A 15,582-nucleotide genomic window follows, 5' to 3' on the forward strand; every position below is an offset into this window, starting at 1 on the left:
TTCTGTGAAAATTCAAAAGCTAAAGTGTTTTTTATTCAGAGATATTTCATAGAATAATTGAGATTAATCCTGATGCCTTGAAGAATAGAATGGATGAATTCCTGGATGCTTGTAAAGAGGACAAAGGAACCTACATCATGCAGATTCAAGTATTTTATGGTCTGTCCAATAAACACTCAGAGGTTTGTTCAGATATACTTATTTATAAATATAAAGAAGTCTTTAAAAAAGCTATTATTAATTTATTAGTATGATAATTAATTTCCTCCCTCCCAAAAAAAACCCAAAAAAACACAAACTGCAGAAATTCATCCCACAAATAAATAAAGACAATTATGTAAATTGATTTTTATGATTGCTGTATAACTTCTTCAATTTTTTTCAATGTTGAATTTTAATTCAAGTACTCAGTGTATACATTGTATGTGGTATAAGTTATAGGGCTTAATTTTATGACTGGCCTCTGTTGTCAATTTAATTCAACTTGTACAAGTATTATCATCTGTAATATATTTTCTATTATAATATAATTTTTAGCTCACATTTCCTAAAAGGAAATGTGAGCTTGTGCCATCACTTGGCGTCCGTGGTCGTCGTCGTAAACTATTTCAAAGATCTTCTCCTCTGAAACTACTGAACCAATTGTTGGGTTGCTGCCACTTAATTGGTAATTTTAAGGAAATTTTACTGTTTTTGGTTATTATCTCAAATATTATTATAGATAGAGATAAACTGTAAACAGCAATAATGTTCAGCAAAGTAAGATTTACAAATAAGTCAACATGACCCAAATGGTCAGTTGACCCCTTTAGGAGTTATTGCCCTTTTTAGTCAATTTTTAACCATTTTTTGTAAATCTTAGTAATCTGTTAAAAAAATCTTCTCCTCTGAAACTACTAGGCCAAAGTTTATCCAAACTTGTCCACAATCATCTTTGGGGTATCTAGTATAAAAAATGTGTCCGGTGACCCTGCCATCAAACAAAGATGGCCATTATGGCTAAAAATAGAACATAGGGGTAAAATGCAGTTTTTGGCTTACAACTCAAAAACCAAAGCATTAAGTGCAAATCTGACATGGGGGTAAAAAAAATTATCAGGTCATGATCTATCTGCCCTGAAATTTTCAGATGAATCAGACAACCCTTTGTTGGGTTGCTGCCTCTGAATTGGTAATTTTAAGGAAATTTTGCTGTTTTTGGTTATTATCTTGAATATTATTATAGATAGAGATCGCGATAAACTGTAAACAGCAATGATATTTAGCAAAGTAAGATTTACAAATAAGTTCAGATGATCGAAATGGTCAATTGACCCCTTAAGGAGTTATTGTCCTTTATAGTAAATTTTTAATAATTTTTCATAAAATTTGTAAAATTTTATTACATTTTCCACTGAAACTACTGGGCCAAGTTCATTATAGATAGAGATAATTGTAAGCAGCAAGAATGTTCAGTAAAGTAAGATGAACAAACACATCACCATCACTAAAAAACAATTTTGTCATGAATCCATCTGCTTCCTTTGTTTAATATTCACATAGACCAGGTGAACAACACAGGCTCTTTAAAGTGTCTAGTTTTGATATTTTGTTGAGTAAGAGTTTAATTTACTTAAAAAGTTTTACCCAGTGTGCACAAGTTTTAAAAATATTAAAGCACATGATGTTTAAGATAAAGTTTGAAAAATAATAAGAGATGAGATGTTTAAACTTGACCATTGTATCTTATCCTTTATATGTTTTAAAAGTGACTTCATGCTATTTACAACAGATGATAACAGATAAAGTGGTGGAGGTTATGATGGATAATCATTATGGTGATGCGAATATCAGAATACAGGTCTTGATGACTATAGAGAAAGTTACAAAAGTCAACCCTAAAGTGTTTCAGAAATATATGGACAAACTGATGGCAGACAACACAGAGCCATTAGAACAGCATTTTGTTAATGGTATCCTAGTAAATGTTTCAAAAACAATTGAGGTACGTCTTTTATATATCATATACCACATATCCCATTGTCAGCGCTATTTTGAATCACTTTTGTTTATATCATCTTAATGTTAGGAAAGATAGACACTGCAACAAACAGACTTATTGTAAAATTAGAATTAATCTAGGAACAAGAGAACAAAGTACTATATTTATTTTTTTATGAAAAAAATCTTATTTTGATATGATTTCTAAAGGTTTGATTGGGCATCAACCTTTTTTTTTTAAACCTGCTAATCTTGCTAGGGGACACAGTCATGCAATTTTTTATGAATTCCCCCAGTGATCTGGAAGGTTTTTTTCACTATGGGCCCAGGGCCCCTCAAAAATAACTTCAATGGGCCATTTTAAAAAATAATGGGCCATGTTGTCAAATGAGTGGGCCATTCGAATTGACTTCTGTAAAAAAATAAAAAGTATCATTATTTTCTCATGTTTTGACAAAGAGGTGTTGGTACAAGTTTACCTCTATGATTTTAAATAATATTGTTCCTGTGATTCTGTAATTTCAATGAATAAACAATAACTTCTTCCAAAACGGACAATATTAAAGATAAACCTTTATTTACAATGTTTAAACTGTTACTGTTGCCTTGGCTTGTTCATGTTCATGTTTTTTTAACATTAAATTTGGGTCTTCGTCGATACCATACTCATTCCAGACGTTCCGTATTAGAGGACATTTCAGGAACGTCATCTGCACTTCTTGTATTATTATTATTACTTCATCAAGATGACAAGAATAACAGTAGAGAGTACCATCAATTGATAGAACAAACAATAATTCGCTGAAGTCATGTTTACAAAATGTCAAAACGAGCCAAAGACCAAAAAATGACAGGGACAGTTAAGCACCTTTTATGGAGACAAAAACTATATTCATAAAAAGGCTTCAGGGATTTTCAATCGAAATAAAAGCAAGCTTAACTAAATTAAAAGATTATTATTAGAGTTAAATCTCGTCTGTAATAGCCAAATTTCACAAATGTAAAGTTGTTTATAAAAAATTATATCATGAATGATGGTTAATTGCGTTTTTTGGGTTATCAGTTAAACCGCATGGTTCTATTATTACCATAGGAAAACACCCGAGACGTTAAACCGCATGGTTCTATTACCATAGGAAAACACCCGAGACGTCCTAAAAATATATAGGTGCTCCTATGATTGGAGGAACATTATACAGTTGTGTACACACACATGGCGGCACGGAACACGATCGCAAAACTATTTGACGATATCTAAACATTTCTAAACGATGTGAAAAATATTGTGCGCCACGTGGGCGCTTACATTTGTCACTCTATGCGCCATTTCTGGTGAATATGCGCTATAGGCGCAGGGCGCACGTCCTTCCCGATCACTGTTCCCCAAATTAAACAAAAATGTGTAAAAATGACAGATGTAGTAAATACATTTTCAGATAATGTTTTAGATAGTATGGAATATTTCTAAGATTACTTGTTTCATATCTTTTTTTTACAGAGATTCAGGAATCCTGTGTTCAAGTACCTAATGGGTGTTTTGAAGGTGGCAAAAGATGATACTCAACTTTCAAGTACATTAACAGGTCTACGTGATTTATGTGGAATATATGGACCTGAAATGTTTGGACCACACAAGGAATATCTTGTAGAGAGAAGAGATACTGAAGAGAAAACAAATATTAAGGGACAGTTTTCTGCATTGGTAGACCAGATAGAAGGAAGAAGGTATTTAAAATACATTAGAAAATTTGCCTCTGTCAGATCAATTAAATATGATTATGTTGGATATTTCTAGAGCTTACATGTAAGATCAAGGAATTGAAAGTATGAATTCATTTAATGAGAGTGCATACCTTCCGACTGTCACTATCTGTGGGGATTTCCCCATGGAGGCTCCCAAATGGAAATTTTGAAAGAGCAATTTTGTCCACAATTTTCAACAAAAGAATTAATTTACAATGGATATAGGCTTATAAAAGTAAGAAGAAGCCAACAAACAACATTAAATTGCATTTGAAGGCCCCCTTGATGGACATTTAGGACTATGACAGCAATCTTGCACACAAAACCCCCATTGGCATTTTGAAAAGTTGGCAGGTATGAGAGTGCCACTGATTAATCAGCTGGTAGCCTATAGTAATTAGCTTTTCCATGGATATATGGGTTTGTGGGACAGTCACAAAATATTTTCTGCTCTTTATAATCTTTTAAACCCATTAAATTGGGTTATGAAACTTGGCATAGATATTCACTGCTGTTAGAAGTTGAATATTGTAGAAGACTGAAAACAATTTGTATCAACATAAAGTTTGCATATGATTATTTTTAAGTTTGGAAACAGTAGTTCAAGATGTGAAAGAAACTAAGGAGGATGTTGAACAGTTAGACAAGAGAGTGACCGGTACAGAGGTGGCTGTAGTAGGGCTGACCACTCGAGTGGACAAACATGATGAAAACATGATAGAGTTAGGTGAAGGGCTTGATACTGTCACTCAGAGGGTTGACTTTGCTGAGAAAGATATTGAGGAGACTTAAGATTAAAGTGGAAGAAGTTGACATGAAGGTATTTATAACTGTGCTTTCAAAACGTATTTCCGAAACACTACTATTTTTTTTATAAAGAAATAAACTATATATATATAGATTGTTATTGTTATGATAAGGTAGCTGTAAAACTCAATTTGTAGTTTAAGGAAATGTGTCTTTAAGTTTTCCATCTATGAAGGAATCAATGCCCTTTACCATAAGGCATCAAACAGTCATTTAAAACTACCTCAGCTTCAAATTGGTTAAAATTTTACCATGATTCCTCTGAATATCATTATCATGATTTGATCAGAGGTTTCAAAAAATTATTGTTACCATTATTTTTGGCTAAAATCTAACTTGATATTGTCATGCACTAAAAACTACCTTTAACTTCATTCGACAAGACTTTTTATGAAGGTACTTCCTATATGACCCTCATCTATCTTCATCATGTCCATGTCAATTGATATGTTAGGACCATTGTCCTTAAATATGTGGCATATTTCATAGCCATTTCATCCAATATCATTGCTAAACATCACAGACAAAAGGGTTATTAATATCTTTTTTGAATAGAATGCACATTGAGTAATATGCTTCATACTGAATAGAAACAAAAGGATAAATATTCTACTTATCATTATGAAAGAATTATAGAAGCAAACATTTTGGTTTAAAAGAAATAGTTTTAAGGTCATAAGTATAGACCACCTGGCAGAGTTGTCACAGTGAGTTCATAGTGACCACGTTAACGAACTATTTATATATCTAATCATCTTTTCAGACAATGACCAATGCACCTCGATGGTCAAGAGATTTGACAAAGATAATGAATCCACAAACAGAACATGATTGGAGATTACTGGCCCAACGTCTTGGTTACAGTAAAGATGACATCAGAGCATGGGCATCACAACATGACCCCTGTATGGCTGTTCTCAGTGAATGGTACGCTACAAACAAAACAAGGGAGGCAAACTATGCTGTCTTAACAGCTTTACAGGAAATGAACAGAATGGATGGTGCTGCTATTGTGGAAAATGCTATGAAAGCTGTTGGTAAGGGAAGTAACTCATGAACAATATAACTAAATACCAGAGTATGTGACAAAGTCATTATGGGAAATGCTATGAAGTAAGGCAATAACACAGTTCATAGTTGGGAGGGAGGTATTTGCTGTATTTATTTGATCACAATTAGGCGACAAAAAAAATAATTGAATCATCATTGCTTGTCAAATGTCAAGTGACAAATATTTTATGTATATTTAAAACAAGAACAAAGTGGCAATTAATACAAAAGGTTGATTCTGTAGAGTTTATCCACCAAGATAAATAAATAAATTTGTCTTATATGAATAAATATAGTGATGAAAAGATTTTTACATTTTGTTTTCAGTTGATATTGTAGAAGATGAAGAAGTAGACTACACCTCCCCTCCTGCTGTGTTCCTTAGTTACCAGTGGGGTCATCAGGATGAGGTAAAATTACTCCGTAACCACCTACAGATGGCAGGATATGAATGTTGGATGGACATTGGTCAAATGGGAGGAGGAGATAAATTATTTGAGAAAATTGACAATGGCATCAGAGGAGCAAAAGTCATCATTTGTTGTGTGTCAGAAAAATATGCCAAGTCTCCAAATTGTAATAGAGAGGTAAATATAAAAAAAAGGAACATAGTGTATAAGAGCCTCTTTTTATGCTATTGCTATTTACCACAAACTCAGATCAAGTTCAAATTAAGGCAGCATCACTTTTACAGTTCTTGAGTTATGCCCCTTTATAACATTTTATGCAAATGGGGGCACCATCGGTGTCTCATGGACATGCCCCATTTATTTACTGAAATTTTCACATTACATTTTAATATCTCTGATAAAATTTTATTTATGAACTAAATCTTTTTTTCAAACTAGAAATTCGATTATGCAATGTGGTACATGTATTGCATTTCTTTGTTGCAATATTTAATCCCTTTTAATTTGTATTTAGCATCAATTCTCTGCATAATTTGTGGAATGCAAGGCCATTTTTTGACTTAAGATCTGCATTGTCACAATCAAAAAAGAATGTCCACTTATTTGTCAAAAATTGCCCAAAATTTCTATAGAATTAAAGGAACTTTCAGCTCATTAAAAGTACAAATTGAAAACTAAAACTTTTGATCTTTTATAATTTCTTGGATTTCTTTCAGGTTAATTTATCAGTGAACTTAGGTAAACCAATGATACCACTGTTGATGGAGAAAATGGCTTGGCCACCAAAAGGATCTATGGGACCTATCTTTAGCGAGTATCTTTTTGTCAGGTTTTTCCAGAGAGCTGGAGAAGAGACAGATGATAACAGAATTTGGCCTGTTGCCAAGTTCCAGGAAATGTTGATGCAGCTGAATTGTTATGGTATTCTACCTGATGAAACATTGATTGATGATAGTAAGTATATTGTTTTTCCTTAGATTGTTTGTAGCCATGTTTAGTGTTCCGCTTACAGAGCGTTCACAAGTACATGAAGTAGAAGGATGGACTAAATGGGTATTGGAACATGTTTTATGTGGAAATAACTTTTTTTCTTTTACTAATGATATACGATCTTTTATTATGTCTTTCGTGTTATAAATGCACATCCCATCTATTTGAAGGTAACACCCAAATTCCCCACAATTTCATAATTTACATATCTTCATGAAAACCTTCATTATAAGCCTGCACAATCATATTGAACAGTGATTGTTTTCTTCTATATCAACAGTGTATAAAGATTGGTGGATACCAGTACAAGAAGTTATAGTAATAGATAAAACAAAGAAAAAACCGAACCAGTCACAACCCAAACAGACAGAAATCTCAGAAGAGGTATGTTTCTCAGATTACAGCGTGATAATTATATTCAACTATTTAGCTTCATACAAAAGATATAAATATTTTGAATCGTTTACTGAAAAATTTACAAAAATTGTTAGTGATACTAAATATTGCACAACTTTAAACAGAATGTTTATGTAATGTTTTGTAATATTGTACTAATGATGGATTAATCCAAGAAACGAAATCCCTACCACCATGAGATAATTCTAAAAAAAAACCCAACACATGTTATACTGTGTACTAGTGCTATGAGTTTTGCACAAAAGAATACAGACTTTATCAACACAAAGGGAAATGATGTATGAAAAGTGAAAATAATTAAGACAACAGTTTGGCATAATATACAATCAGAAAGACAAAAAAAAAATGAACAAGGAGTTGTTAAAAGAGGTTTTATAAAAAAAACCACAAACCTGTTAAACCAAATTAAAATCAATTTTGAATTTTGTGGAAAAGATTTATTTACTATAAAAATAATTTAAGCCCCTTATAATGTTCTAGCCATCACAAGAGAGTAGCTCAGATAATTTAATGGAATAGATGAGATCTGGTGTTTCAAGTCATGACTCTAAATTCATTACATTTCTTCTATAAAACATATGTTTTTCTTCTTTGGTCATATTCATTGTTTGAAAAAAAGATAAGATTAGTATAACATGGACTTTTTTTTAGAAAACACAATGAAGTTATCTAAATTAGGAACTATACCTATATAATTATTTTTTTCTCTTTCTTTTTTCAACAAAGGCCTCAATGATTACTTTAATACTAGCTGGGGATCATAGGTTCAATCTCTTAACATGTTGAAGATATGACTTTTATAGGATTATGGGTTTTTTTTCTAATTTCCTTCCACTTATTTATAAACAGTAAGAGCAAGCACCTGTTAGCATTTTACATGTATATATTTTATAGCCATTCACATTGATTTTCTTTTCTGTTTTTTATAGGTAAATAAGTGTCCAGAAGTATTTATATCATACCAATGGGGTAAACAGAAAGAGATTATGGTCCTCTACCAAAGATTGACAGGGATGGGTTTAAGTTGCTGGATGGACATATATCAGATGGGAGGTGGAGACTCATTGTATGAGAAAATAGATTCTGGTGTACGAGGGTGTAAAGTGATTCTAACATGTATCACACAGAAGTATTCACTCTCAGCTAACTGTCGTAGGGAAGTCAGTTTGGCTGATGCTTTGAAGAAACCAATTATACCATTGCTGTTAGAGAAAATGGATTGGCCACCTTCTGGGTCAATGAGTATGGTCTTCACCCAGTTACTGTTTATAAACTTTTATCAAGATGCTGAAGTACAAATGACATGGGCTGGACCAAAATTGGATGAATTAATGCAAAAAATTGGAGTGCATATTCCAGTGAATTTGTCAATTGAAGAAAATGAGGATAAAGAAGTTACAAAGGACAGCAAACATTCTAATTTAGAAATTGACAATGAGAAAAACCTTGCCAACCAAAATACAGTTCCAAGATCTGTCAGCCCTGAGAATACCAGAAGTGCAGGTAGTCCAAAGCTGACAGATAACAAGCCATCTCCTGTAATACAACCCAAACCTGTGGCTGTGAGCCACACAAATGCTGTTTCTTCAAAGCATCAGCCACCAAAAGAACAGAAAATTGAGCAACAACATAAAGGTTACCAGGGAAAAACACAATCTCAAGACAATGGCAAACTACAGGAACCAAAATCTAAATCTTGTACTATTTTATAGAACCATTAGAATTTTCATGTTCAGCTTTAGATAATTTAATAAATTTTCAGTAGATTTTTATAGAGGGTATTACTGTAAACCAACTTATTATCATGAATACTTTATTTTAAGCTCACCTGGCTCGAAGGGCCAAGTGAGCTTTTTCCATCACTTTGCGTCTGTCTTCCGTTGTCGTGCGTCGTCTGTCATCATCGGTCGTTGTTAACTTTTACAAAAATCTTCTCCTCTGAAACTACTGGGCCAAATTAAACCAAACTTGGCCACACTCATCATTGGGGTATCTAGTTTAAAGTGTTCGGTGACCAGGCCATCCAACCAAGATGGCCACCATGGCTAAAAATAGAACATAGTGGTAAAATGCAGTTTTTGGCTGATAACTCAAAAACTAAAGCATTTATAGCAATCTGACATGGTGTTAAATTGTTGATCAGGTCAATTTCTATCTGCCCTGAAAATTTCAGATGAATCAGACAACCTGTTGCTGGGTTACTGCCCCTGAATTGGTAATTTTGAGGAAATTTTGCTGTTTTTGGTTATTATCTTGAATATTATTATAGACAGAGATAAACTGTAAACAGCAATAATGTTCAGCAAAGTAAGATCTACAAATGAGTCAACATGACCGAAGTGGTTTCGTAAACATGTTTTGCAACTTATATTAATTCCTTTCACTTTGCGGGTGCGAGTGCTGCCTTGTAGCGACATAAGCTTATTCTTTTTTCGAAATCTGCAACGGTATCTTTAATGTGCAAGACTTGTCACTCTCTCTTAACACGGGTCAGCCATTTATCGTCCCCTTCCGACGGTGTATCATCTTTTCCTCAAGACCATACTCCCAAAATGTGTCAAGGGAAAGCTGAAAATTCAGTCCCTGAAATTTGCATGATGATACAGATTCGAACCAGGAACCTTTGTGTTATTAGTCAGATGCACTAACCACTTCACCACCGCTCTCTGATTTATATTCCAGTTATTTTTTTTACTTGCAAAAGTCACCAAAAATAAGTTGTTTTACAGTAAATTATTTATCTCAAAAGCATTTTAACTGATGATGTAACCTCATGATTTCATTAACTTATAAGGTTAAAACTCTTTATCACATTCAATTTTATGGCAATATTAGATAATAGTTAAATAGAATAATATTCATGAAAATGAATTTTGTTTATTAATTGTCATATTAGACAATCCATACAAATATTTTAATTGCTACAAACGCTTAATTTTTTCACCTGTTTTTATCATTGTTGAAATTTCATTGTGATACCAGATAGGTCTCGCAAAAAATAATTTGGCATTTATAGTTGAATAATAGAAAATTTTTTAATTTATTTTTTATTATTTTTCTTTGTTTGCAGACGAATTCCTTAGTTTACCAAATTTCTGTTACAAGTTTTTTTATAGCATATTTTTAATTATTCGCAGTGATCATGAGTCTAGTTTTTTGACAAAAACTTTTTGTTCAGATTCCTCAGGATACTAGTTAACATTGTTTGCAGCTGTTTTGACTGTAAGGATTTTATTTTTGCCTATAACTTAAAAAAATCATAGATAGATAGAAACAGATAGAAATGTCAAATAACTCTTTTAAGGAATTTTTGCAATTACAAGATGATTTTTACCAGTTTTTAGCATTAATGCTTACTTTTTTTTGGAAAATTATGAGCTAAAGAGAAACTTTGAATAGATAAATAATCCACAAGACAAGATGTATAAGCAAGTCAATATTGTTGAATATAATGTATCTAAAATTTCTCACAATTTCAACCAGATAATGCTATATTGTGATCTTTCTATTTTGCCTTTTTACAAGAATCTTGTTTGAAATTTGAGCTGTGCTCACGAAATTTTAAAGTACATTTACTTCTTTGTTTATTTCCTGTTATGAAAATACATGTTAATTTTCTAACTGTGATAACTTATTACATAAACATTTGTTACATTCTGTAGATGCAATATTTTATGCATGTAATAGTTAAATTTAATAAAAAAATAATAAAGTGATAATTAATATTATTTACAGTTTATTCCATTTTCAGCCAATTGTCATCAAATGTAATTGTTTGACTTGGTATGGGAATTAATATGCTTTTAACAAGGCACATTAGAAATATTAGTCACCTTCGTTCTCCTTAGATGCGCATGCTCTGAGTTAACAGAAAGAGCCAAATATTGCCAAAAAATGATTGTCCAATCTTACAAAACTTTTATCTATTTTGAACCCTAATGCCGTAAGTTTCTCATTTATTTATGCACAATCTAAATTTAAGTGCAACAACCAAAGATAATTAAAGGCATCCAGATATATGGTATCATATTATTAGAAAATTTGGAGCTTCTGGTATTTGATTTATGAGGTAAAATTTTCAACTATCTGAAGAGTCCTAGTGTTGTACAGATATGAAAATACAATGTACTGTCATTTAGATGGTTCATAAACCGTAAAAAAAATATATTTCTGAACAGCAGAACCAACACAAGACTTCTTTGAAAAAAGTGACAAGTGAACAAAGGCGAACAAAACAATAATGCAATGTCTATAAAACCTGATGTGGTTCATGATCAAAATGTGGTTGTATTAAACAAGTCTTATGTGCACACATTCAATCTTTCTTCTTTCCTTTGTCTTTCTATACCTTAAGTATTCAACTATTCAGACACTTATAACTAGAAATGATCGTGTCAAAAGTCTTATTTATACATGTTTATAGTTTGAACATTTCATTAATACTTTTGGACTCAACCCTGATATTATTTTGTCAATCGAAAGTGTATGACAAACCACAAATTATTAAGTGTAAACAAGTTATAATGGGTGCCACAAGTGCACCAGGTGCAGAATTATCTTAGTCTTCCAGATAATTTATAAAAGATCACTTCTGGTTATTAGTGTGATTTATGTTGTTGATCAGTCTTTAGTTTTATGTCTTGTAACAACCAAAACATGGTAAAACTTTTTACTAGTTGAATAAATCATTTAAGCTGGGGTCACACATTCATGATTTATACTGCCGTCATTGACAGGACCATTTCCGATTAAAATTTGTCAAAAGTCTGATCAAGATCCTGTGAATCGTGGATAAAAATTCAAACTTTAATTAAAATTTGTAAAACAAATAATTTAATCATGACAACAATCAGATATTGTTCAGAAAGCGTTGATTTTCAACCGTTTCGAAGCGAATTTATCCCGATAATCCCATTGTCAATTGGCTTCTAATCCAATTTGTATCTTTCTCCAGGTAAAATTGGACCGAGTATGTTACGACTGCGTCCCGATTTTACCGAATGTGATCCGACAGAGATCAGACAGTGACCAGACAGTGAACCCATGCTGAAGGAAGAAATCCGTTCGAAAACTGTCGGCATAATCTGGATGAGCAGGTATTGTCAAGGCCGTAGGGCAGGTCTGTTTAAAGTGAGGCTTTTTTTTAGGGTGGTTCGGGTGCCTGACATGTACGGGAGAAGCTTTTTCCAGCATTACCATCTATAATAAAAAATTAAAAAATATAACAGAAATGCGGGTTTTTTTTTAACTAGCCTAGTAAGTAACAAATCAAGTTTCAATATTAAAGTTAATCTCTGTTGGTCAACTAAAACTTTCCTTTTCTCCTGTGACCTGTACTGCTTCAACACACGTTCTTGACTTATGTATATATATATATCTATATATGTATGTCCAACATCAAGTTATAAGCTTCTATAAGACGAGCATCAATAAGAATATATTTATTATACATAATCATTAACCATAAGAATAGGTACAGAGAAAAATAGACCACCATTGTTACTTAACCGGATTTTTGACGTTCTAATGTCACAAGTGATCACAAGTCATCTGTAAACATTACGCTGGAAGACCTATCTGAACACATTATTCTGATGGAAGACCTTTACTTGGACACATTATTCTATCATTTTTTAAGTCATTGGTTTGACCTACCGCGGTTCGAACCCACGACCTACCGCACTAGAATCAATGGAACACGCTTGCATACAACCAGACAATGCTGATCATAAAAAGAAAAAGAAACACGAAAAAAATTATTTTCAAACAATACCAAAAATATATCATTCCTACTTTTACTAAAGATAAATAAAAATTAAGAATTGCCTTATACATTTTTAAGACTTCCATAGAAAAGGCGCTTCATGATTTTGTTTAAATTAATTATGAATAATTATTATATTTTTGGCCAATGAATTATTTTACTGTAAAGATTAATAACTATAATCGATTTAAAAATAAACCAAGGAAAGTATTAAGCCAGCATATTTATAGGGGTGTTTTTATACTCATGAGTTACCTTTTTCATATTTTTCTCTTTAAAATACCCATCTTCAACCAGTTTTGTAACGACATTAAGATTTGTTTCATTTTTTTTAATTTTGATTTGTATTCGGAACACTTATTTTTTTTACCGTCATCGATTCGCAATGGTAAAAGCTGCAATCGCTGCTGCAGATTGAACATATTGGATGTAGTAGTGTGCTGGTAGATAATTTGAAACGCGAAACTTGCATATTGATAATGTAAAATCTATAATTAAAAAAAATGACACTTTAAAAGTTTGGTCGTCGTTTCAAAAGTGAGGCATTTGCCTCATTTGCCTCCATTACGCTACGGCCCTGATTGTCAGAATGTTATCCTATTAAGATCCGCTCTATCTGGATGCAATCTGGACTCAATCGGCAGAAAAACAGCAATGAAAAATTTCTCCAGATCATTCCCGTTTCACAGCACACCGTCCAGAATACACAGAACATTGTTAGGATTTTGGTCCGATACAGCAGAATCTGTCACGACATAGTCATGATTGTAATCTGACTAGACTAAATCGGCTGAGTTTCCCCTAACTGTCGGGGTGCTTCGCCGAACTATTCGGACCTTTCCCGACCCGTAGGAATCTGTTACGAAATTAAACGACTGCGTTCAGACAATGATAGGACATTCCAGATAATTGAGGATAGTAATCCAACTTTTTCATTTTTCATTTCGTATCACTGTCTGATCTCAAACGGGAGCAATAATCGGCAATGTGTGAACACCGCATTATATTAGAAAAAAAAATCTTAAAGTGTATAATTTGAAATAATTTCGGTCTACATGAGCTATCACATTTATTTCCATGCTAATTATTGAATTCTAGCTCTATGATTCTATAGTACAGTCTTAATGCCCTCCAATCTTTTAGTTTTGAATTGAAACCTGGTTACTTAAGTAATGCACCATTAGTGTTATTTTGGCTATCAGGAACCTATACTAGATAAAGTATTAAATATGAATCAATATATCAGTCAAGATTATAATCCAATTACTACAAGTGGAACCTTGAGAAAACTCATATTATAATGAATATGATTATCTCCCCTTTAACATGTTGGACATCAATTATATTCCGTCATATGGTAGGGTTGATAATTTGTTGATAATAATGGGCATAATAAAAGAACATAATTTGGCACAAAAATTCAAAACAATTTTTTTTAATTTTTTAACACTCTTACAATTGATTTGTGATTAATGATTAGAGATTTTTCAGCTGTATTGTTTTCATAATTTACCATGAATAGCCCATATTTAGTTTCTATTTTAAAAAAAATTAGGAATTCACTTTATTTGACAAATGTTTGTGAGAAAAAAATGTTGATGGCCTGCAATGACCACAAATATACGACGAGGGTTGTTGAAATGAAATTACAGTTCTCTTCTGAAATGTTGATTTTATTCTCCTAAAGTTAACAGTTAAGGAAGGAAAAGTTTTTTTCAGTTTGTTTAGTGTTTTATATTTTAGTAATTTTATGTAAATTATCTAATGTACACAAATGTTAATGAACAAACAAATAGAAAGACACAGTTTGAGAGATTTAAGTATATATAGTACATGAATAAAAACCACTAAATGACCCTTAATCATGACCAAAGTATTTAAATTTACATTTTAAACATAAAGCAAATAGACAGAATCATTTCTCAACTACAAAATAACTGATGTGATCTTTCAAGACCAATACCTCCATATAATGTATTACTCTTTGATTTAGTAAACACATATAAACATGTTTCTTTCCCCACAGTTTTAAACAACATCAAGTTTTAGAATTGCTGCTATTCTGTATTGCTGCAATAAAGTTAGAAATCTGTCAAATATGTTTTCATTCTGCTAAATTCTTTTTAAAAATTATAATCTTGATTTTTGTCTTAAAAAAAAAATCAGCGATTGAAATAGTTTAAAACCAACCTTGAATACAAATTTGAATTCAATAGGTTCGTTTAAATAAGCTCAGGGTTTAATTTCTGACAATTCCTGTGTACTATATACCTTAGTAGGTACTTTATTGGAAAACCAAACTTTGAAGAATAATGTACACGATTTGTATTTAAATAGATAGTGTATGTATGCTATGCTATCGAACATGTCTCAGCTTAAATGATTTTGAACTATTTAAAAAAAAAATAGGTTACGTCTTGA

At 32.1% G+C, this 15,582-nt stretch overlaps 1 pseudogene; it reads left to right on the forward strand.

Annotated features, from left to right (window-relative positions):
• LOC134715937 (uncharacterized) overlaps positions 1–11,050 on the forward strand; it is a 34,388-nt pseudogene extending 23,338 nt beyond the window's left edge.
• Positions 11,051–15,582: the final 4,532 nt, after the last annotated feature.

The sequence above is a fragment of the Mytilus trossulus genome, chromosome 4 (assembly GCF_036588685.1).
Source record: "Mytilus trossulus isolate FHL-02 chromosome 4, PNRI_Mtr1.1.1.hap1, whole genome shotgun sequence".
Taxonomy (NCBI): Eukaryota; Metazoa; Mollusca; class Bivalvia; order Mytilida; family Mytilidae; genus Mytilus; species Mytilus trossulus.